We start from the raw sequence: 23,810 nt of genomic DNA on the forward strand, positions 1-23,810 counted from the left end.
GATTAAAGGCAAAAAGGCAGGGGGGACCAGAACTCAGTTGTCCTAATTAGTATTGTATTTCCTGTTCTTACACAGATTGCTTCCAGAGGAGGTGATTTATTTTGTAATAGATTTACCTAAGCCACTCAGATTTCCTTGTTTTAGGCTCATTTCTTAGTGTTGAAAGAAAAAAAGGAAGGGAGGCAGTGCCTTAGGGGATAAGGAATTCTTGCTTAGGAACCTGAAATATGCAGTGATGAAGGAATAGCAAAAGGACATGACGGTTTTTGTGCCAGGCATGCTTATACGCATCATCTTACATAATCCTTGCTGCATCATGTCAGGTAGGTGCAACTCAACCAACTTTCAGAGTTGAGAAAATGGCAGCTTTCTTAAGGTCACACAATAAAGTAGCGATGGATTTGGGATTACACTAAATCGCTAGTTGCCATGTTTGAAGTGTCTGAGATGGCATATTTGCATAGATTATATCTAAATTTCATGTCAACTCCAAAGGAGAAGTTCAACAGCTTGCCTAGGTATTAGAGAAAATAAGCAACAATCCTGAATTTCAACTTGGAGGAGCCTAACATCTGTTGAAGATCTTGTTTCTAGATCACACCTGAGCTTGACAGTTCTTTGACACTTCACTGCTCCCAGCATAAATTTCTTTGTTTGAAATGTGGCAGAGTTCCTCCTGCTTTGAGTATTCTTGTATGGATAATTCAGAAAACATGTAAAAATGTGTTTTGAAAAAAATAATATTAATGCATTTTCCCTGTGAGTACATGAAATTGAAATAAAAGAATTTCTGGTATGTGTTGTAGCCCCAATTTTCCAATGCACCCAGAATAAAATTAGTCTTTTAAAAATGATGTTCTTGGCAGTTTTAAGATATTTTAAAAGTTAAACTATTTTTAAAAATCTTAATTGCACATACTGCTTTGTAGCTCTCTGGTGTTAGGAAAAATAATGCAGCCCAGTTTTCCAGGACTCCCCTATGGAATGCATTTTTAAAACTTTTGTCTTTTTTCCCCAATGTACTCACAATAACTTGGCAAACACTGAATTCTGTCTTTAAAAATTAGTTTTCATCTTATAAATAAATCCATGATTCACTTCAAAATTAATTTTAATCTCTACTGCTCTATGAATTAAGTGTTTTTCACTGAATAAATTTTCTATATATTTTAATCCAATTTATGTAGTTAATTATACTGCTGTTTCATTGCATTTCACACTTTTTATTTAAATCTCACATTACTAATCAAGACATCAGTTTGCTTACAAGTTTTTAGTAAGTAGACAGTTTCTTTAATAATTGAGATTAGTTACTTTCTGTATAGTGTCTTCCAAGATCCTCATTTTTATTAAACCTGCATTATAACTGATGTGCTGATATGTACAAATATTTATATAAAATTGATCTCTTGTTTAAAAGAAGACAGTAATGTGGTAAAACAAAAGACAAAATATGATTATATGTATGTCTCGTGAATAATGAAAACACACAAAGGCTAATCCTTTTGCCACAGAAAATTAAAAAAACACCTCACTAAGTGAAATGTGACTCATCAAAATGGCTCTTGTTTGTAATCTATATTTGTGACAGTGAATTATGATACAACTCCATTTCCAGGTACAAACCATATTACTAATGTTATTTGTTTTTATGTTCATAGTTTTTAGATTATTTTGAACATGATATTAAGACTGTCCCTGTGATTTATGATTTTTTTCTTCTTACTATAACTCTAGAATTACATACTCTAAAGCTATCTTTCAGGTAAATGAAAGTTGCTCAAACTAATTTATCTTGACTGTGTCTAATAATCACACCTATGGCAACTAACATTTTTTAGATGCCTACTCTGTGAGGTAAAATACTTCAAAAGTCATTATTAAAGAAGACGTATGTCATAATTTTCCTACCAGTTATCTTTCCGTTTGCTTTGAAGATTTTATTGTCATAAATCATGATATTTCTGGTCTTCCTGTAATAGGATCTTGTAAGAGGATCCTCATGAGGGAGAGTGAAAGCTTATGATCTTAAACAGGAATAAAAAGGTAGCTCTAAATGTCCTGATTTTCAGGAAACTGATAAGAAGAACAGAGAGCTTGCTGAGAATGATCTGTGGGTAGTGACAATCAACTCTCTGATGAGTTGAAATGTTAGAGTTGGGTAGATTAACTTCAGAACACTTCATCCATCATATTTTGCTCTCTATCAATGCTTTAATCCTGGGGTCTCCAGCAGGGCTCTCTTGTCCTTGATTTATTTAAGCACGCACACACACACACACACACACACACACACTCCTCCAGCATTGTCACTTTCTTTTGGTTGTGACAATAGACTATAGAGCCTCATTTATATTTATACTGCTGACAATTCAACAAGAACTTAATTCAGGGTCCCAAATCCCTGTTAATTTCACAGCCATTCTTACACACGGACACTTGTCTATACCCTATGGGGTACATGTGAAATATTGTAAAGGGTTTGGTACCCAGAATGATTAGAGACCAGCCAGGAGCTTATATCATGCCCTGAACAATACTGCAAGAATTACTTCAGGGTCCTCTGGGTGTGCAGTGGGGTTTGAGGGGACATCTTGACCTTTCTAGCCCGAGTAAGCCTGATGGCCCAGCTCCAATCAACCTCTGCTGTCTTTGGAGTGGACTCAGAATCACCTCTGTCTAATCTAGCTTCTAATCTCAAACTTTCCCAGGTTTCATGCTTAAATATCAACTCTAACCTCAAATTAGACCTAATTTTAAAATTGACCTAAAATGAGACTTACAAATGCAGAGAATTTATAATTTGTTCACAATAGATATTCCATTGATATCAAGTACATAACTGAATCAAAAAATAAATTATTTGAGTTGCCATCCCACTGTACCTAACAAATGGAAGAATTATGCATGTAAATTCATGTATTGCAGATAACTCTCTCAATTATGCTTTTGTTTATTTAAGCAGAACCTTATGAAATAAATTATCAAGCAGTGATATCCCTTTGTCATACTATCAAAACATTCTACTAGAAAACAAAATAAAAGTGTATTGATTAAAACATACATTATTCTGAATGTGTCATATGCTAGATTATTTAGCATACCATGAATTATTTTCTTTCCTATATAATTTTTAGTAGTTTTATTGATGCTTTTACAATATGTTTTTAAAAATGAGGTCACAGGCTAGATTTCTGGTGTATTTTCCTCTACACAAAGCAATTGCTTTTTTGATTACTTGTTTCTTTAGCATAATAACTAGAGCTAAGGGGCAGCATGTATTGTCATTGGCATCTGAGGCAACATGCATTGTCATTGGCATCTGAGTATTTGAAATTTAATATTAAACAAAATTAGATAAGTCTTGGAACTATAAACTTTGACTAACACCAAGTTGTGACTTACACTCCATAACACTTTGCCAAATGATGGTAAAAATTGTGTGTAACTTTAGCAAAAAGGCAAACTCAGAAAGGGGTCCATTAACAAGCATTTTCATCACAATATAATTATTTCACAGTATTCCATCCTAACACCTAGCTTTTCAAGAATTTTTGACAGAGGTTTAAATTTTTCTGATGAAATTCTGTGAAAACTGTAGGTTATTATAACTGGTTTCAAACTTCTTAAAACAGAGTACTTGTACATAATGAAGATATTTCTATACATTATGCAATAATTTTGCACTCTGCATTGTCTATCTTGTTTTTGAAAAATAAGTACAGATCTTAATTGACTTATGATGAAGTTACATCCTTATAAACCCATCATAAGTTGAAAATAAGTCAAAATAGGTTTAATATACATAACCTACCAAACATTATAGCTTAGGCCAGCCTACCTTAAACTGAATCAGAACAGTTATATTAGCTTGCAACTGGGCAAAATCCTCTAACACAAAATCTATTTTATAATAAAGTGTTGAAAATCTTATGTAATTTGTTGAATACTGTACTGAAAGTAAAAAAAAGCAGAATGGTTGTATGGGTACAGAATGATTGTCAGTGGTACAGGTGTTGACTCTCATGATGGTATGGCTGACTGGGAGCTATGGCTCACTGCCCTGCCTAGTGTCATGAGAGAGGATTGTACCACATATCGGGAGTCTAGGAGAAGATCCGAATTCAAAATTCTAACTATGTTTTCTCCTGAATGTGTATGGCATTTGCATCATCGTAAAGTCAAGAAAACAAGTTGAAGTCAAACTATTATTGTAAGTCAGGGACCATCTGTATAACATTTGTTAGTTTACCATTATTTCCATTGTAAACTATCATTGACAGATATGATGAGAGGCAAGCAGCCTTATCAGCTTCCTTAATTGTGTGGAAAATGTGATTTGCATGTTCTTCTATCTTAGAAATTTCTCAAATTGACAAAGATGAGTACTTATTTAAGTAACTTTTACATTTTACTTAGAAATATGAAGTAGTATGCATTTTTAGGAATAGTTTAAATCAACTCTATTGTTTACAGTAACATCCAAAAAGAAAGTGGCTCTTTGAGCTGGAGTTTTGTTTTGTTTTGTTTTTTAATAAACCAAGGACAAGAGAGTTCTGCTTGAGACCCCAGGATTAAAACATTGATAGCAAAGTATGATGGACAAAGCATTCTGAAATTAATTTAAAAATCTGTATTTAAAACAACTCTATATTTTTAGTTTAGTAATGCATGTATTTTCAAGGATATGCTCCTAACAGATACCACAAAAATTTCTGAAGTAACCTCTATGTTTTTTGGGTACAAACATGAGTGCCAGAAGCAGCGTTGAGGATATCTGTTCATTACTAAGTACAACACCACTTGACCACAAGCTCAAAATAACTACAGAAGTCACTGCCTCACAGTTTTCTGGAGTAATATTTGGTCAAGAAAATCTGGGCCTTAGGCAGTGACAAAGATCATCGTGTCTTGTAATCCTGTGTCTGGAAGAAATTTGCAGAATTCTCTTTATATTCTACCCTCAAATTGCCACTTCATCTGTCATCTCATGTCTCCAGGAGGATGAACCAAAACTAGGGTTGCCATATAACAGTCTCTCTAACTGGCAGTCCAGTAAATTACTTTTGGAAGTCTTACATCTCAGGTTTCCACAGGGGAACTAGGAAATACTAAGATTTCATCCTCTGATTATCCTTTTAAAGCAGTTTGCTTGTCCTTATCATGACTGAATAGTAGACTGAATAGTACTCTTTTCTCTTTTGCCTTGTTCTCAAAACTAGTTACCACTGTCTCCTCAAAGAGACACACACAAATACACACTCTGTCACAGAACCATTTGCCCCTGAATCCACAGATGCTCAGGTGAATGTTGGCAGGATTATAAGCTTTTTATAACCACGTCCATAGACACCAAAATTTGTGAGACATATTTTAACTGTTGTCAGGTGCCTAGAAAGGGAAATAGAGAAAGCTATCTGTTCATTGGAGGGCAGGTCAGTGATTAATGGCAATAGTACTTTGTGCAGGCAAAAAAAGAGAGAGAGAACTAAGTTAATTGTCAATAATCAACTGTTTTTTTTTCTTTTTTTCTTTTTTTTCTTTTTTTTTAAATTTATTTATTTATTTTTATTTATTTTTTATTGGTGTTCAATTTACTAACATACAGAATAACCCCCAGTGCCCGTCACCCATTCACTTCCACCCCCTGCCCTCCTCCCCTTCTACCACCCCTAGTTCGTTTCCCAGAGTTAGCAGTCTTTACGTTCTGTCTCCCTTTCTGATATTTCCCACACATTTCTTCTCCCTTCCCTTATATTATATATAGGAAAATATTAACACACACAGGATATCAGAAGGTAACTTTGTGTCTTTAAATGCTTCTGGTAATTATTAATAATCAGAGCACCAACATTACTTGAGTGATATATGAAGCACTGTGTTATGCAATTTATATATGTCAATATTTATAAATATATACATTTAATATATTATATATTTATATATAGAATTTATATATAAGCATATATATGCAATTTATATATATTTCTTATATATATTATATATTTCTTCATTTAATCATAACAATGATCTTATGAAGTTCTTGTGTTCATTTTAAATAACTGAAACAAAAAGAATAAAAAATGCCACATCTTTACTAGGAAAATTTCCCTCCTAGTCTCCCTCAGATAAACACAAATTTGCTCAGTGATCCAGTTGCCCTGTCACTCACCTCTTCACTCAATGAGCAGCAACTAAAACAGCAATCAATGAGAATGGATTAGAACTGCCAAAATAAGAAAAACTAATATTTTCATGCTTTGGAGAGGACACTATTTACTCCTTTCAATTATTTCCCAAAATAACTGGCTAAAAAGTAGATAAAAATAATAATCAACTGAATGCAAAAACCATTGCCTCCATCTGCCTTTGCATAATACGGTGGGGGTGTTTATTTCCACTTTTTCTTACTCTCATAGAAAGGAATGACTTAATGCATTACTCCCCAGGAGACAAATGTGTGGGAAAAATACATCTGACTAATAATTTTTTTTTGACTAATAAATTTAAGAAAAGAAATCAGTGTGGTTGACTCAGTGTCTCCTAGGTCTCCTTTTGTATCCAGCTGCTTTGCAAGACATATGCATCCTCTTCTGCTTCATGGAATAAGCTTTGAGTCTGGCTCTTGCCCTGCAGGGGAGGTGTGCAGATGTCCAAAGCACTAGGGACTGCGTGACTAAGTCTGTGGAATTCTAGGGTGAAGGATAAGCAAGTACATTTTGCCAAATTAACTGATGTTCTGTTCTCTATTCCATGTTATCAATAATTAACCTAGCATTTCACGTGTCGTTTTCAGTTCTATGCCTAATTTCAAATCTGAAAAAAGTAGAAAGGTATTTTTTATTGGCTTCAGAAAAAAACTGTATCCTACAGTTATTGGGAAGCCTAGAAAATATGTAAGTACTGGTATTTGAGGACCAGATATAATGGAAATTTGCTGTAGTACTAATAAAATCTTTAGGGTATAAAGGTCATGTGGCATTTTGAATTCAGCCTTTCATAGTGGCTTATTCATAGGGCATTTGCTGTTTTTAAAGGTTCAATGTTGTTTTTAACGGGCCTTTGGCATATTAAATATAGGCTTTACAGAACTTGATATGCAGGAAGAGAATTCTCGACCACTGACACCGATCTAACCTAAGGCATGAGATAGTCCTTTATGACTGAACACAATTCTACCTAAGCTGATACAGATTTTATGTAGCAAATAAATTATACTGAATAAAAGGAGACTTTGAGACATACTTGGTGCTTATTAAAACAAGCAAAAATCCATTAAACTAGCATTTAAGTCATTTGAAGTGTGGATTATTTTCCCTGCTTTTCATGTGCTTCTCAGCCATTACCTCAGATTGGGATTTATAATTGCAAAGTTAGCTAAATTTCCAGTAAGAAGTTCACAGAGTGACCAATGTGTGAGCTAGATTGTGGCAGGGAAGACATTCCACATTCTGTTGGTTTTTACATAGCTTTTAACTACATTAAAGGTTAAAAGAAAAATATCTAAGGGTACACTTTTTTAGTAACATATATTTTCTTTTCAGTCAGAACTCTTGAGAACAGAACAGAACCTGAATTCGTGGCTTCCAAAACTCTGATCAAAATGTTAGATTTCAGAGATCCTGATTATGACTCCATCTGCATAAGCTCAGTAGAGTTTATTATGCAAAGAATGGTAGAGAGGCCATTAATTTATAAGGAATATGCCATCAACTTCAACTGAGGACAAAAAACATGTTGTAAAGATATACAATGGCAACTTAAAAAACCTGAGCTAGAACATTCTGTGTCTAGGAATGCCATTTCTCAGGAAATCCAAAACTAATTGGCTTGATTTAAAAATGTCCTTTGTTCTTGATGATCGGGAGTAGTAAAAAGTGAAAACACCATAAATTTAGGCTAATTAAGCTTGAGGAGGAGAGAATTTCCACACAAATGTTGTGATTTTAAAGGAGAGGATATATACCTTTGAAAGGGGATAAATGAGATCTTGGCGATCACACCATATAGATAAGAAAGCGGAGGAGACGCACTTTGGTGTAATTAATTTTCAGGAAGTTATTAAAGAAGGGACACCTGTCTTGGTTTCTACTATCAGAATGAGTGGCTGGGTTCCCCTAAAAATAAATAAATAAATAAATAAATAAACAAACAAACAAATACATACATACATACATACATAAATACATAAATAAATACATAAATAAATAGGAAAATGCAAGGTCTTCCTGATTGGGAACCTCATTGAGAAAGAATCCAAAAAAATATTGCGAGGTATCCTCTTGATGATTAAATTAAATAAAGAATCCATAAAACTGGATGAATCACAATTTGAAGATAAGAGAAGGTATGAACAGTTTTGAGAGGGAATGACTAGCAACATGAGTGTATGTAGCCACATAATTACTGAATGAGATTTGGGGAAACACAGTTAACTTAGGTGGGGAAGTTCTGCTTGTGTTCTGCAGAAACAGGCACAAAAGGAAGGAGGCACCAGGCACCTGGCACTGAGCCAGTCTGGGTAATAACAAATCATATTCATCCTCGGTTTGGTGACACAATGTCCCCTTGGTGGAAATATTCAGAGAAGGGATGTAAAGATACACAATTTTTCTTTGAATATTCATTGATTTTTTCAGACCATACTGTTCACTTGCTCTATGAAACCAAGGAGCCTCACAAAACAAAAATCAAGAATTATATAGGGAATGCAAATGTCTAGTGCCACCAGAGAAAGGGTAAAATAAACCTTTATATTTAGGGAAATCGCTCCGAATGTGGTAGAGTGAAAAAAAGAGGTGAACATAGGCTCAACTGCTAAAAAGGCTCAGCAAAACCTTCCTCAAAGCACCGGGGTCAAAGAAAGCAAAAGTAAAAAAAGCCATAGCTTCCTACTGCAGAGAAAGAGAGTAGAAAGAAATGCTAATCAGAGCTGGAAATATTCAAAAGGTGAAAGAAGAGAGAGAACAGGGCTTCGCAGTGTTGCATAGAGATATCAGAGATCTCAGTCACAAGAAGGCTTTCTTCTTTTCTTTTCTTTCTTTTTTTTTTCTTTTTTTTTCTTTTTTTTTTTGTAAGATGCCCAATAACACAGGAAAAAAAAAAAAAAAAAAAATCTCCAGATCTGGGAACTGGGCCATCACCAGTGCAAATTTCCACACATTGCTAAAAGGCACATATGCCTCAAATACCACTTTCTGAGTGAGAAGACAGTCTAAGTAAGTGGATGACAGTCCTGGCCTCAGCTGCTGAAGAGCGAGCACCTTCCCTGTGGGGCCTCTGCCCAAGCATCCCAGAAAGCCACCTCAGCAGCCAGTGTCAGCCAGTCTCATTTTTAGAATTTAATTTCTTTACTTCAACAAGAGCTATGAACTTTGATATATTTTCAGGTTTTATATTCATTATTTGGGTTAAGGGATTCCACTTGGGATTGTAAGCTTTTCTTAAGTGGATAATGGGAGGAGCTTGTCTTGAATGGGGGAACATGCCTCTGGACTACCATCAGGCTCTTCCATTAGCTATTATTTAATCTTATCTATTATTTCTGCCACTACCATTAAATTTCATCTCGTGATCTTAGGTGAGGTAAGAAAGCAGTCATGGGTAATTTGTGCAGGGAAACTAGGGGGAAATACATAGTTTAGGGTTTAGCAAAGCCTTTGAGATACTTTAATTAATTACCTGTTCTAAACCAGTGCTTCTCCAACTGTAATGTACATAAAGAAGTACCTGGGGATCCTGTATAACTATAGAGTAAGTACATCTCGGCTGGGTCTGAAATTCCACATTTCTAACAAATTCTGCATTTCTAACAAGCCCCAAGTGATGCTGATTTCTCTGGTCTGAAATGATAAGGTTCTTTTTTTAAATTTTTTCTTAAGATTTTATTTATTTATTTGAGAGAGAGGGTGTGCTTAAGAAAGAGAGAGAGAGAGAGAGAGAGCGCACAAGTTGGGGGGGGCAGAGAGAGAAGCAGACTCCCCACCAAAATGGGAACCAGATGTGGGGACTTGATCTAGGGACTCCAGGTTCATGACCTGAGCAGAAGGCAAATGCTTAACCAACTGAGCCACTCGGGGACCCCTGAAATGTTACGGTTCTAAACCACTTCAAAACCCTCTAGGGAGGAAACTAACTCCCTGCTGGTGAATCCAGGAGGACCCACACAGAAGCTAGGTTGGCGTGGAGTGGCATCACGAAGATGGAAACAGAGCTAGCCTGATCCGTCACCTCTCTCCTCCGTGACAGTAAGCTGCTATGATCAGGGCTGATCATAGAATTAATTGTTTAGTCTAACAAGAAATAAGATCTGAGGAGAATCAGGGGAGATTATGTATTTCCCATTCCTCATATTTCTGTGAAAAGGGAACAAATTCCTACCTCAGAACCCAAGGAATAAAGGTCTGGGGAGAACACATCCAGCTCCATTCTGCTCCTCCACTGTCCTCTATCTAAGGGCAGAAAAACAACGCATTTGCTTCCTTGGCTCAGGGGCACTCCAGGTTCTTTTGTGGGGTCACCTTGCTTGCAGGTTCTTACTTCCCCCTCTCCTGCAGAGGACTAGCTTTCCTTGGTCAGGAAGGCCCTCTTCATTCAGCACTGCCAGTATTGTGTGGGTCAGTCTGTTTAACTCTGGGGTGAAGCATTTCAAGTCCAAGTGGCCATATTCTTAAAGCCACATTCACCAAACATCTTTACCAGTAATAAAGATGTCATATTCTCCATTTATCTGATTCCTCTGTATTTATTTTTCAATAAGTTCCAAACTCAGAAGGGGAAGATTGAAGCATTCCTCAGGGGCCAACTAAAAGGCCAATGGTAAATACAGTCTTCTTGAAAGGCCTCCTGATTTGTGTTTTTCTAGCACAGAATGGGTTTCTCTGCTGATTCTACCTGCCACCAGGCTGTATCATGAGACCAGGCTAAAAAAGGAAGAAGTAGATGAATGGGCTGCTCCTTTCTGACCTTGAGGATTGTTAGAGGAAGAAGGAAGATAGTAGTTTTGTTATGGGGTCTCCCCATCTAATTGTCACTTTATCTGTTAGGTCCTAACCTTAGCAAAGTACAAGGTTTAAAGACACCCAGGTATATGCACTGTGGAACCTGAACACAAAAAGCAAATGTCCTGTGGCTATTGAAAGAACATGGAGGTAGCCACAGGTCCATAGAAGAACCTTGCTCCTCATCAGCACCCTACCCACCAAGGTGTCAAAGAGATTACACAGAGAATGAGAATGGTGGGTGAAGTAATTAGTTAAGATGCAGCAATAATTCTTTACTTCCATCCACAACCCATGTGGAGGGAGCAGGCAATTGGGGTATAAATGCTTAATTCACAAAATGAAAAGAAAGTGCTGAACATATGAATAAAGATTTAGAGACTAGGGGTAGAAACAAGTCTATCTATGAGTGGGAGGACTTTCAGATGAAACCAAATGAACGAACACCATGGATGCTAGTTGTAGGTGTAGGCATGTCCCACAATACACCAAACAAAGCCAATCCAAAGGTAGGGATCACCTGTCCAGAAGTTATACCAGAACAGGCCCCTTCACAGCAGGAAACCACACAGAAGTTCAGGAATCTAAGATCCTCTTAATAACCACAAGGACGCATAATTAATACACAGTTGCCATTTTGGAGAAGAGAAAGGAGATCACAATTTAAAGAGATTCAGGTTTTTAAAAAGAACTATTTAAACCAGCACTGCTGGGAAGTTGAACTATGAATTAACGATTTTAACAGGAAAAAACTGTTATCTGAGATATCTGTTTCCTTGCCACTGGCATGTGGTTCATAGGAAATATCAGAGAAGCTATGGAATAAATAAATAGAAGCTACATTTCTGTACCAACCAAATTAAAAAATTGGGAACTGAGGTAGAATAAGACTTAGAAGATAAACCCAGGTGACTGAATCTCAATCTAATGGCATTTTAGAAATGGACAACAAGGAAAATGAAAGACAAGCAACCATGAAAGGTAAGAATTACTAAAAGCTAAAGAGAAACATGGAATCTTAAAAGTATTTTTTACCAATTGCACACATATGCACAACATTCATACCTTTATATATTGCTGTAAAATTGAACATGTGGGGATCCCTGGGTGGCGCAGCGGTTTAGCGCCTGCCTTTGGCCCAGGGCGCGATCCTGGAGACCCGGGATCGAATCCCACGTCGGGCTCCCGGTGCATGGAGCCTGCTTCTCCCTCTGCCTGTGTCTCTGCCTCTCTCTCTCTGTGTGTGACTATCATAAATAAATTTTAAAAAAATGGCTGCACTAATGCTTTAAAAAAAATTGAACATGTGAATAATACAGAAAAAATTAGAAGAGAATTCATAGAAGAGAAAAAGAGTATCAATAATCTAAAGAAAACAAACCTGTCTCAGAATTCTTATTAGCAAACTGTATATTAGAAGACAATGTGTGACGCCTGGGTGACTCAGTCAGTAGAGTATCTGACTCTTGATTTTGGCTCAGATCATGATCTCATGGTCCTGAGACAGAGCCTCTTGTAGGGCTCCATGGTCAGCAGGGAGTCCACTTAAGGCTTCTCCCTCTCTTTCTTTCTCTGCCCCTCGCCCAGCTCGTGTGCTTGCATGTTCTCTCTCTCCCTCTCTCTCTCTCTCTCTAAAATAAATAAATAAAATAAATCTTTTAAAAAGACAATAGAATATAGACCTTCTAAGTTCTTTTTTTTTTTTTAAAGATTTTATGTATTTATTCATGAGAGATAGGGAGAGAGGGAGAGAGGCAGAGACACAGGCAGAGGGAGAAGCAGGCTCCATGCAGGGAGCTTGATGTGGGACTTGATCCCAGGACTCCAGGATCCCTTGGCCGAAGGCAGGTGCTAAACTGCTGAGCTACCCAGGAATCCCCCAGACCTTCTAAATTCTAAGGGAAAAGTTTTTCCATGTAGAATTGAAAACCCTGACAGGTTATCAGTAATATCTGAGTTAGAACAAAGCTGTTATAAAATTCCCAAGCTTGGAAATTTATTTCTGGCCCACCTTTTCTTAGGAAATCAGTTGAGTATGTGCTTCAAAAAACAATGAGAAAAAAAAATTTAAATGAGTAATAAGTCAAGGAAAGATCCTGAGATCCAGTCAATAGTGATTTCAGACCCGGAGATCAGTGAAAGAAAATTCTAGGTTAAAAGTCAAAGCAAGAAGTCAGAATTCTCTGGAAAGTAGGTCATGGGTATGAAGAAATGGTATGTATCAAACTTGACAATATAATTGAAAATTTGAAAAAAAAAGAGGTTATGATGTTATATAATAAAACATAGATTAAAAGAGAAATGGTAAATTTATCATTATAATATTATATTAATATTCTAATTAATAATTAATGAGCAATACATAATATAATGAATGATATCATTAACAATTAATATAATGATATTACCACAAAAATGTAAGGGGCAGCCCGGGTGGCTCAGCGGCTTAGCACCGCCTTCGGCCCAGGGTGTAATCCTGGAGACCCGGGATGGAGTCGGGCTCCCTGCATGGAGCCTGCTTCTCCCTCTGCATGTGTCTCTGCCTCTCTCTCTCTCTCTCTCTCTCTTTCTCTCTCGGATAAATAAATAAAGTCTTTTTTTAAAAAATGTAAGAACTGAGGGTTAAAATAACTGAGGTTAAAGCAAATTAAAATATTGCATCATTTTGAGGAAATATTGGCATCTATGTTAGGGGATGAGAGAAGAAGATGACATTGTAGGCTTCAGCCTGCACAAATTTTATTAGGGTAAGTGATTGGATGAGAATGTGGGCAGGAAGCTGAGCAGCTAATAGGGCTTTCAGAAGGCTATGTAGGCAAGTCTGAGTTTGAGTGAGGAAGGCGGGAAAGGAAGGTATGATAGGAGAGTCCTAGAGTTTCTAAGGGGGGTACAGTAGGATCAATGAAGTGCCAACACTGATTTCAGAGCACAGCAACCTCTATCATTACTCTGCTCCTTGTTGTTGGTTTACAAGCCTCATTCTCAAGGCTACTGTGGCATATAAGAAAATTCATTTGATCCAATATCTCTTTTGACTGCCCAGTGATCATGACTATGTAGTCAAAGAAGAATCACAACACCTGGCTTTGAAGTGACAAAATGACATAACTATAACCAAGAGTAATACTTGCCATTTTTTTCCAATATGAGAATCAATTTCTCCACAATATGGTTACAGAATAGTAGCTGTCTTACAGATGCAAAATAATATTATAAATGTCAGAAATAGAATGGTAGATGGGAACAAAAGAAGTAGATGACGGAATAGGGCAGTTATAGCCTCTTCCAACTAAGTGAGAAGTCAAGAGATAATTTCTAGTTAAGATAATAAGAAATATGGCTTAAATATTTTTATTAACTTCAATATTTGAACCAAATATTGAAAAATTAAACTGCACAATATGACTGTATTGGTAGGAAGAAGAATGTGTGTGTGGGCAGTGATATAAATGAGGTAAAACATCATCATTCAGAGAGATAAAAAATGAGTAAGAATAGTATCCATTCTTTTGGATATATCCCCTGGATCTTAAAACAAAACCTATTTTTAACTTACCATCTCTTGTAATTAAGACAAGAGGTCAAGGGACACCTGGCTGGATAGGTGGTTGAGCATCTGTCTTTGGCTCAGGTTGTGATCCTGGGGTCCTGGGATCGAGTGCCGCATCAGGCGCCCCTCAGGGAACCTGCTTCTCCCTCTGCCTATGTCTCTGTCTCTTTCTCTGTGTCTCTCATGAATAAATAAATAAAATCTTAAAAAAAAAAAAAGCCTAGAGGTCAAGAAGGTTCAGTTTAAGAAATGTTTTGCACATTATTTATAATCTTTACTGCATTAGATTCATTTCCCTTTAGGAATTTGATTAAAGGGTTAAGAAAAATACTAAGTCATAATCCTATCACCCAGACATAACCTTTTTTTTTTAATTTTTGTTTCTGAGTTTTCATGTTACAATTATATAATTGCCTTATTTGATACACGTTATGTTGGAAACTTTTAAATTTAATAGTAATTATAGTTCTATCCCCCATATCCTTACACATTCTTTAAAACAATGTTTTTGATTACTTTTATAAATCATGTCATAAAAATTTTCCATTAAATATTCAACATATATAAACTCTAACACTTAGGTTGTCACCATTTCCATTTTTAACATTTACCAAAAAATACTATAACAACATTATCTTATATATACATATTTTTATGTATTTGTAATGGTCTTTTTGACAAATTCCAATACATAATATTACTGGATCAAAATCACAGACACTTAAGTTTAAGATAGATAGGTAGGTAGACAGATAAGAGTTTCTCCTTCAAGTGTATTTACCACCCATTCCATTTTCAATCACAATGTATAACAATGCCTGTTTCCTATTAGTTGTTAGCATTTTTTCCCCTTCCTTTGGTCTTTTTCAATGAGGATTCATTGTTACTCTAATTGCATTCCTTTTTGTTTGTTTACAAGTGAGGTTCAATATATTTCATAGGTTTATTGGCTGTCTTTTATTTCTTGAATATTGTCAGCTTATATTTCTTCCTCTATTTTTGGATTGAAATGACCCTTTTCATGTGTTTTAACGTGTAGACATTTTAAATTTATATGTGGCCAAATCTATCAAGTTTTCTGCTTGTATTTCTTGTATTTCTTTTGTTCTAGTGCATCTGCAAGGCTGAGTCGTATTCATCTTACAGGCTTGTTTCTCATCAAAGGCACAGCCTCATCCCATATGCTGCACAGACGGAGACAGCAGAGACACGATGCTGCTGTGTGTCACACACACACACACACACAATAGTGTGTGTGCCCATCTGGCAGAACTACCCTCCCCAACCCTCCCCCCCCAATCCCGGAAAATGCCAAAGCCAGCTTCTGTGGGCATTCATAGTGATGCTTCATAGGAAATGGGCTCAGGAATGTCAATCGCAAGGTATTAAGTTCTAAAGATACTTCTCAAGGTTTCATAAGTAGTTTCTATAAATGTTAGGTGTATATCTTCTTTCTACTTCCTCTTATGCATATCTCCTACCTTCAATAAGCATTCATTCCATACTGTGGATATTATGCCTTCTGGTAACACATCCCTTTAGCTCTTTTGCATTCAGGTAAATTGGGAACCTCTTTGCCAAACGTGGGTTTTGAACTTTCAAAAAAATGAAGTAGGCTGCAAAAATAACATGATTAAAACCAAACTTTAAAGAGAAGAAATTCAGTGAGAAAAGTCACAGAGTTATAAATACAAATAGCAGTTAGCAAATGATTTGTATAAAAACTATAGATGTAGAAAAATAGCTGCCCTGAACCTTGTCTTACAAGGATTTATTTTTTTTTATTTTTTTTGGTCTTTTATTTTATTTTATTTTATTTTAATTTATTTTTTATTGGTGTTCAATTTACTATCTTACAAGGATTTAGAAACAATTATATTTAATCGTTCTGGTGCAAATCACAAGTTGGTTGCTCATGTCTTGCAAATTCAGTTTATTCATGCATAATGGGCTTAATGTTCCCCCTCTTTTTCTCCCTGGGAGGGAAAAAATTGTAATAAGATTCAAAACAAATATAAACTCTCCCTCCACTGGCTTCTCTTTATTTTGGAAAAGGGAGATCCCCCTTCTAAGCAGTCCTGCATACATGTAGTGCAAGAAACTTGACTGTGTCTTTTCTTTAAATTATCAGCAAATCCACCTCAAACACCAATTATTTATACACCAGGGAGCCAAATTTTTCAGAAGAAACACGGAATAGCATCATACCATCTAAAACAATAAATGAAGGAACAATAAATGTTACACATATTCTTGCCTATGGCTTTGGTGACGCTGATAGAAATAGAAATTTTGTTTCTTCTAAAGGAATGGCTATCTAGCAAATGAGAATGTCTACAATGGTCACTGTCAACATGGCCAATTGTACAAGAATGAATTTTTAAGACAAGGGACTTCAGACACACCTGGGTTGAATGATTACTTCCTTTAGTACAAGTACAGCAGAGGCTCTGGATAGCGATGTAAAAATTAGTGCAGCAATGTGGTTTGGGGGGTAGAAGAAGTGTTATTCTTAGAGAAATTTCTCTGGCCTGGCTTAAGAAAAAATGTTGATGTCAACTAAGGGAAGCGTCACATCTGATTATCTCTTGGCACCGACTTGTCAGAGACCTGGGGCAAGTTATATAACTTCTTTGAATATTATTTTCATTATGTTTAAAAGAGAAATAATACTACCTGATAATAATAATAATACCTATCTTGTAGTTTGCTATTAGAATCAAGCAATGCATGTAGTCATTTGCACTTCACAAAAGCGCAATATATAATAGCATTTGTTTCTAATGTGATCATTATCACTATTATTCACTTTGCATTTGTAGACAATCTTGGATATTCCATAAATGCTGTCATAAACTATTTTCACTTTCCACATGGCAAATATAAAAAGAGCCCTCATTTCAAAAAGTCATTTTTAGTTGTATTTTCTTCTCTTTCTTTTTCTCCGTGTTAAGAAGAAAGCAATGTTACACTGATTCATTATAATTCTCTGTGAAACATTATCTGAAATTGCTTTTTCAAAGACCTAGCCTGTACATTTTTTTGTTATTACATTTAAACAAGGGATACACCTATTCTAAAATAATCACATTTCTAGAAGTTCAATCCTAAGTAAATCTTCTAGAAAAATGGATACTAAGTAAAAACACACTACTTTAAAAATCAAGAGATGTGTCAATACCTGGAGTGGCCAGAATATCAAATAAAGTTCATCCCCTCTGGCCAGTTTTCTCTTTCAAGTATACCATGCTTTCTGTAAATCCCCATCAGACAAAAAAAAAAAAAAAAAGTCCTTGAGAAAGTTCGGTTTCTTTCATGTTTTGTTTTTAATGCCATCATCCATCTTTCTGGGGGTTTGTTCTACTTCTTTGATGAAGGGGGCTGTTAAACAATACTGATCCTGGGGACTGCTGCTATGCCTTCAGCTGCCCTGGCTGAACTTGACTGAGCTATAGCAGACCTCAGGGATGGCAAGTGCATTTCTCTGGAGCCTATGATCAAAAACTTCATGCAACCAGTGGCCTGACATCTGTGTCTAACATCAAAAACCAATACTAAGAGAAGGGCACCTGGATGGTTCAGTCGATTAAGTGTTGGTCATTTGATTTCTGCTGGGCTCACGATCTCGGGGTCATCGTCTCAGGGTCGTGAGATCTAGCCTCACAGGGCTTGCACTGAACATGGAACATACTTGGGCCTCTCTTTCTCTCTCAGCTCTTCTCTCCTCCCTTTTCTTTCTCACATACACTCTCTCTCTCCAAAAAAAAAAAAAAAAATACTAAGAGTAAGTGTTGAGTGTTTACTATGTGTTCTAAACTCTTCTAAAATTTTACATATATAATCCATGTAATCCTCACTATAGCCTTATAATAGAAGTATTATTGTTGTCCCCATTTTACAGATGAGGAAATTAAATAAGAGAAAAATTAATTTATTCAATATCAAATAACAATTGAAGGGGTCCTACCACAATAGGTCCAAAAAAATAATGGATTGGTTATACATTTATGAGATAGGCTTATGTCTGTGATGACTGATGGATAGTTTCTGTGTACTTTAATTCCCAAGTGGCTGCTAAAAAACCTCAGTAAATCAAAGTACGTGTTCATAGTTAGTGATAAAGAACAATATACTGAATAAATCAAATATTATTTATCTTTTCCTCAGTACTCTGCACCTAAAATTCTGATGAACATACTGATTGTTTGGAATCTTTTTAGAAAGAGATCCCACTTCAGTCTATGGTGGCTCCAAGACTGTGTTTCTGACAAGCGTGCAGATGATGCCGATGCTTCTAGTCTTCAGACTGCACTTTGAGTAGCAAGCTGTAGTATGTCTTTGAATTCAACTTCATCAAATTCTTGATCCTATATTTCAATGAAATTTCTATGTTGTAGTATGAAAAGAATGTCGATTTAGTTAGTGCCTAAGTGGCTTTGCTTGGTTAGGTCTACTCCTTTTAAAAAACTGCATAAGGGTAATCCCATCTGGCCACCTCACAAATTCACATATGTACTCCAAATTCAACTATTGAGAATAATGGCACCTAGAAAACAGATTATTTCCACTGAGAGTGCTAGTGAGATACCCAAAGAAAATCTGAAAATATGTACAACGAAAAAAAAATCACTGTGAATTTTGTGAGTGCAAATATGTGCATGCAAAAAAATCCCATCCATACACCACAAAATCGAATGCATCCATTTAATAAGTAAACACTAAAACTACCTAAGTCTTTTTTTTTTTTTTGGTGTGTCTTTTTTTAAAAATTTTTTTTATTTATTTATGATAGTCACACACAGAGATAGATAGAGAGAGAGAGAGAGAGAGAGAGAGGCAGAGGGAGAAGCAGGCTCCATGCACCGGGAGCCCAACGTGGGATTCGATCCTAAGTCTCCAGGATCATGCCCTGGGCCAAAGGCAGGCGCTAAACCACTGCGCCACCCAGGGATCCCTAAGTCTTAAGTGGTAATCTGACTGCCAGTATCTGATGTCAGCAAATATTTTTTTTTCATGTGAACTTCTCAAATCCTATTTTAGTTCCACTACATAAGTCCTATTAAAGTTGTACTAGAACAACAGTTTTCCCATTCTCACATTTGCCTATAATTGCCCACCTTCAAATTAGCCTTTATAGCAGCTTCATGGGTATTTTAGTTCAAATGTTGTGTTTCTTCTGAGCTTTCCAGATTGCCCATGTCAAATGTCAATCAGCAGTACCAGGGGGTGGTGGTGGGGGTTACCTGGTCACAAGACAGAGAACAATGTAACAGTAGGAAGAAAACAGTATCAATCATGCCATAGTATTCATAATTAGCCACTTTGTGGAAAGAATCACAGCCTCAGGAAGCCACCTGAAATTAGCTTTGCACAGTGACCCCTTCCTGCACTGGTTTTGTCAGCATCTTGGGCTCAGCTGGAGAGTGGAGGGGGCGCTGCACTTGGAGTGCTATCAGAAACCAGTCACACCTGCAGCCTCACAACTAATGGGCATTGAAATAGAAATTACTGGTGTCACAATTAACCTTGACGAGCAATGATTATTGAATCTCAGTTTAAGAGTATGTACAAATATATAGTAAACTCCATTGGAGCTTCAAACTGAGGTCCATAAATTTGAGAACAGAGATTAAATCTGATATCACTTAAAATTTTACTTGGGCTAGAAGAGGAAATGTCAAATTTATAGTTGGTATAGTTGATTTTTTTGCTCTCTTTTTTAGCTTAAGACTGCCTGCACTAATGAAGGTTTGTTGAATGGTTTACCGTATCTTACACTAAAGTTTATAGCAGTAATTCACAACCTATATATCATGCAGTAGAATCTCCTGGAGCGGTGGGGAAGGATCTTTCAAATATGTTGGCAAACCTTTCTCCCATTGGATTCACTTGGTCTGCAAGGAGCCTGATAATTTGCACTTCTAAAAGTTTCCTTTGTCACACTGATAATTCCAGACCCTAGACCATACCTGGAGAATTATTGCCTTTATGCGCACTGTCAAGTATACTCTCCTGATTGGTTAATTCAATTCATTTTTAGTTTACAAAGTGAACTTTTTTTTGCAGTTTTGAAAATATTTATTTTTTCTATTGCTTCAGTTACAAATATTTCATGTAAAGATTTGTGCCATGTTATTCCAGATAATTTTTGTGCCACATTATCCTTCCAAAATAAATATTTCACTTATCCACATGGTTAAAAATTTAGAAGTTAAAACGCAGCCCCTTTTCCTTTATACCCAACATATATATTTTAGAAGTTTATAATTTTCTGATTATATGTCATTGTTCAAATAAATGGTACACTATGAGGCAGATTACAAACTTAAGAAAATAAGATAGAGGTTTCCCGAGATTTCCATTGTGAAGGGTGATATAGATGACTTTAACCCATAGCACCTTAGCTGAAAACAGGACCTGGATAACCAATCAGAACTCTGTGGAGCCAACCAGTTTGGTCATGAGTACTGACATCCTAAGGCCTCACTCAAGACCAGACCATCAAGGCAGGTATATTCTCTATCTAGTTTATGTTTTCCTCTCAAAAGATCCTGTGAAAAGTGCAATCCTATTGCAGTCAGAATTCAGTGCACACACACACACACACACACACACACACAAAGAATTGGAAAGATTGAAGTAAGATGAATGAAACAGCCGTTTTAGGTGTATCTGAGTACTGGTCATATCATGTGTTAAGGTTTAGCTTGGAAATGACTTTTCTTTAAATCCTCAGGTGGTAAACTCATCCCAAGAGAACATAACATTGCAGGACTCAAATGTTTAATGACAATAAATCAGGACTTGAGGATGGAGTTTCTGGTCCACAGGATTTTGAAACATCTCAAAATCCAGTAAATAGTTGAAAGCCTAAAGAACAAAAATGGTATCTGGCTCAATCTCAAGAAAGAGGCATGTTTACATATTCTAAAATTGAAAAAAGAAGGCATAGTAGTTGTAAATTGTATGAATTGTATCACAAAACCCTAGGATTTGGACTCATAATTTAGCCTCTGCCAGATTTTGAGCAGGTTCTATTTTATTTACAGCTAAATTTTGGCAGAGTTGAAGAATAAACATAGCCATTGCAATGTGCATACTCAAACAGATTTAGAATACATAATAAACTATTTTCTTTTGGTTCTGTCTCCCTTCTTAATGTTCAATTGTCTCCCAATTTTGTGGAATACTTAATATCATAAAATTGATATACAGAACGAGACAGAGGTATAAATCAAATTTATAACATTTAATTCACTTTGGTTATACTTATATTTTGAGGAAGAGCACTATACAAAATAGATACCTTAAAAATGACAAAAGAGAAGCCTTGAGGCTAATTTTGGCTGCACCAACTTAAATGTATGAATAAAATATGTGGAAGAAGTCTGGAAGGAAATTTATCTTTTGATTCAACACAGTAGCTTGAAGCTCTTCCTTTAAAAAAGACTATGGTTGCTGCTTAATGGGTATAGAATTTCAGATTTGCAGGATAAAGAAAATCTGGGGATCTCTTTCATGACAATGCAGAAAATATTTAACACTATAGAACTGTACACTTACTGTACAAAGGGGTAAGATAAAAACATTAATGCTACATCCTTTAAACCACAATAAAGAAAAACACGGGAATCTGAGGACTAACAATCTAACTTCTTGAAATTTTTGATGCTCCTCTTTGTTTTTTAATTAATTTTATTTTCCAAATAGTAGTAAAGCAGACCTTACAAAGCTAAATCACAAAATAAAGTATAAAATAAAAGTACAATTCTATCTCTACCCAAAATCTACAATATTCCCCCCTGAAAACACTAAAAATATTACTATACATTTTTTCACTCCATGGAATACCTTGGAAGCCATCGTTTCATTCAGGCTACAAACAATTATTGTGTTTTGAGCACCTGTTGTATAAAAGGCATATTTCGCTTGTATAGACGTTCCAACATTAATCAAAGTGCCTACCTACTCTAGCTTAAGAACAAATGGAGTTCTTTTCCAAGAAGGTAATTTTGATGTATGTCTTCTTTTTGAATGCTGCCCAATATTTCATTGGATAGATTTATTCGATTTTATTGAACATGCCTCCTATTAAATACTTCAGAGAATTCCATTTTTTATTACAGGAATGCTGCAATGAACATTTTACATATAAATGTATTTAAGCACATGTAATAATCTATTTCTATAATGAACCTATAGACACACAATTGGATTCAAAAGGGTTTTTTTTTGCATTTTTGCATTTTTGCATTGAACATTTTAGAAGTCTTTGCCATAATGTCTCCAAAAGCCTTTTATAAACGTAGACTTCTACTATCCTAAATGGAATTCCCAATCTCAGCCTCACCACACATCATCATACATAAACACATATTAGAATCTCGTCACTCCATAATTACCTGTATTTTGTTTATGACTGATTCAGTTGAGCAAGTAATCAAAAGTCATTCTCCGTAGCCTTGTTAGTAACAGTGTGATTGCTGGACAGGCAGAGTCAGCATCACCTGGGATCTTATTAGAAATACAGCCTCCTGAGCCCCCCTCCCAGATGTACTGAATCATAATTTGTATTTTAACAAGATCCTGGTTCATCTAAATGTACATTAAATTCCAAGAAGTGCTGATTTAAGATATCCAGACCTAGGTTTCGATATTGTCACATTGCATAAATACTTAGTGGCTATGTGAATGTGGACATTTAAATATAGCTAACATAGGTTTTCTACCTCTGTGTTACGTGGACAATACAATCATGTACTTCATTTAGTTGTTAGGCAATTTCAACAAACTAATATTTATGAAGTAGGGAGTGCAGCACTTATAATGTGGTGATTGTCCAGTAAATATTGGCTCCTATCAATTATTTTGAATGCATGTTTATCATATTATTATTATCTGATTACTTCTTGTTGGGGACGTTAGCTGTTAGGAATAATTAAAATTCAAACTTAGTGAAGTTTACTATACTTTTTCACTATGACGTTATAGTTTTTGTGCACTGGCATAAAAAGTACTTTCCTTTCCAACCCTATATATAAACAAATTCACATTTTCTTCACATCTTTTATAGTTTTAACTCTTTAATCTTGCAATTTATTTTCTAAATATACTTATTATGAAACTTTTTTTTATGATCATGGCTCTTCAAAAATATTGGAGCTAAGTAAACATTTAGCCAGTTTGCCAATCAGTACAAATGGGTCCTTCTAGCACATATTTTAATGTGATGTGTATGTGTGTGTGTTTCCTCAGGCCCC

At 35.8% G+C, this 23,810-nt stretch overlaps 1 pseudogene; it reads left to right on the forward strand.

Annotated features, from left to right (window-relative positions):
- Nucleotides 1-256: 256 nt before the first annotated feature.
- LOC140607753 (SWI/SNF-related matrix-associated actin-dependent regulator of chromatin subfamily E member 1-like) overlaps nucleotides 257-23,810 on the forward strand; it is a 53,988-nt pseudogene continuing 30,434 nt past the window's right edge.

Source organism: Canis lupus, chromosome 17, assembly GCF_048164855.1.
Source record: "Canis lupus baileyi chromosome 17, mCanLup2.hap1, whole genome shotgun sequence".
NCBI lineage: Eukaryota > Metazoa > Chordata > Mammalia > Carnivora > Canidae > Canis > Canis lupus.